Here is a 2500-nt window from a genome sequence, read left to right as displayed (position 1 = left end):
TGCTGTACCACTCGGACAGGCAATATGACGAGATTGATTGACCATCTAAAGAGAGCCCATGGGAAAAGAAAGATCAATTTCCAATGTTCCCGCTGTGGGAAGACAAATGAAAAGCATCATAGTATCTCATGCCATCTCCCAAAATGCAAAGGGGTCCAAGAGCCTACCCAGGTAGAAGGGTTTATGTGTGAAGAATGTAAAAAATGTTTTAAAACTAAAATTGGCTTGGGACAACATAAGAGATTAGCTCACCCAGCCCTGAGAAACGCAGAAAGAATTGAAGCATCTCGCCCCAAAGAGACCTCTAAAAGAGGTGCTCACAAGAAAATCTGGTCCCAAGAGGAAACAGAATTATTACAGAAACTAAATCAAGAGTTTGAAGGGAGGAAAAATATTAACAAATTGATTGCTGAAAAATTAACAACTAAAACAGCCAAACAGATCAGTGAAAAGAGAAGACTATTAAGAGAAACTGTGGTGCCAGAAAGAGAGAAAACACAAGAGAGCAAGAACAGGTTAAAAGAGGAGAGGACTGTGATTCCATCTCCTGGTGAAAGGGAGCTGCTAGCCCACTATAAAAAGACTATTAGTGAAAAGCTGACATCAGGGAAGCTGCCCATCCTTAAAAATACATATAAACAAATAATTGAAGGCAAAACAGACTCATTAAAATTACTCAATGAGGTAGCTCAGGACCAATATTTGTATTTGTTTGAGAAATCAATTGAACAGAAAGTGCCAAAAAAGAGCCAACGTAAACCTCAGCAGAAGAAACCTCAAAAGGAGTGGATGAGAAAAAGAGCCAGAAAGCGTGGAGAATTTCTCCGATTCCAACGCCTCTTCCGCTTAGATCGAGGGAAGTTAGCGAATATGATTCTGGATGAAAAAGACTCTGCGCAATGTGCCATCCCCCTGGAAGAGGTCAGTAACACCTTCAGATCTAGGTGGGAGTCTCAGAACTTATTTCAAGGACTTGGAGCATTCCAGTCTGTGGGGCGGGCGGATAATTCGGCTTTTAAGGAATTGATTACAGAGAAAGAGATCCTTAAGAATATCAAAGACATGAATAAAAAATCGGCACCAGGCCCTGATGGGATCACCCTGAAGGCCCTGCTTAAAATGGATCCAAATTGTGAGGAGATCAAAGAACTATTTAATCTCTGGCTGTTAAGTGGCAAAATTCCAGATGTAATAAGGGGATGCCGAACAATCCTAATACCTAAATCATCAGCGCCCGAACGCCAAAATGATATTAACAACTGGCGGCCAATTACTATTGGTTCCATCATCCTGAGACTCTATTCAAGAATCTTAACTGCGAGGTTGGCAAAGGCGTGTCCCATTAACCCCAGGCAGAGAGGCTTCATTCAATCTTCGGGCTGTGCTGAGAACTTAAAACTATTACAGCTATTAATTAGGAATGCAAAGAAACAAAAGAAACCCCTGGGGGTTGTCTTTGTCGATTTGGCCAAAGCCTTTGATTCAGTGAGCCACACCCACATCCTGGCGGTGCTAAAGCAAAAGGGCCTGGATGACCACATAATAGCATTAATTAAGGACTTCTATCAAAACATCCACACCAGAATCAAAACTAAAGAAGGAGAGTCTGAGTCAATAGGAATCAAAACTGGTGTGAAACAGGGCGATCCCATGTCACCACTCCTCTTTAACCTGTGCATTGACCCTCTGTTATGTAAATTAGAAGAGTGTGGTGAGGGGTTCCAACACGGGAATGGCAAATTAACAGCTCTGGCTTTTGCAGACGACCTGGTCCTGCTGAGTAAGTCCCAATCAGGAATGGAGAAAAATATTGAAATTCTAGAAGCATTTTGTGACTTAACTGGATTAAAAACGCAGGGGGAAAAGTGCCATGGTTTCTTTATTCAACCAACTAAGGACTCTTATACCATCAATGACTGTCCTCCATGGCTTATCAGCGGTACCCCTTTAAACATGATCCACCCGGGTCAGTCAGAGAAATATCTTGGCTTGCAAATCGACCCTTGGGTGGGGATAGTTAAGCCCGAATTACAAAATAAATTAGAAGTTTGGCTCAATCGCATCGAAAGAGCCCCTTTAAAACCATTTCAAAAATTGGACATGTTAAAAGTGTACACAGTGCCTAGATTGATCTACTTAGCAGACCAGGCAAATGTAAAAGCCACCTATCTGGAAGAAATGGATTTAACAATTCGAAATAGGGTGAAAAAATGGTTACATCTCCCAGTTTGTACCTGTGATGGCATCTTGTATTCCAGCACTAAAGATGGAGGCTTAGGCTTAGCCCGATTGGCTGGGTTAATCCCTAGTATCCAAGCTAGACGATTACACAGATTGGCAAATTCATCAGATGAAGCAGTTAAAACTGTAGTTAAAAATAATGATATTGATAAAGATTATGAAAAATTGTGGATATCAGCAGGGGGAGACAAAGAGAAAATACCATCAATATATAACCCCCAGACAATAATGGTAATTGAATATGGGGGACGGGAGGAAT

The 2500-nt window shown here is 41.4% G+C and overlaps 1 pseudogene; it reads left to right on the top strand.

Moving 5' to 3' along the window:
• LOC137460184 (28S ribosomal RNA) overlaps positions 1 to 2500 on the top strand; it is an 8499-nt pseudogene that overhangs the window by 3710 nt on the left and 2289 nt on the right.

The sequence above is a fragment of the Melanerpes formicivorus genome, unplaced genomic scaffold (genome assembly GCF_026170545.1).
Source record: "Melanerpes formicivorus ecotype bairdi unplaced genomic scaffold, bMelFor1.0.p_v2 SCAF_532, whole genome shotgun sequence".
In the NCBI taxonomy this organism is placed as follows: Eukaryota; Metazoa; Chordata; class Aves; order Piciformes; family Picidae; genus Melanerpes; species Melanerpes formicivorus.
Note: the sequence above shows the minus strand (reverse complement) of the source record. Positions and strands in the feature narration are given on the sequence as shown.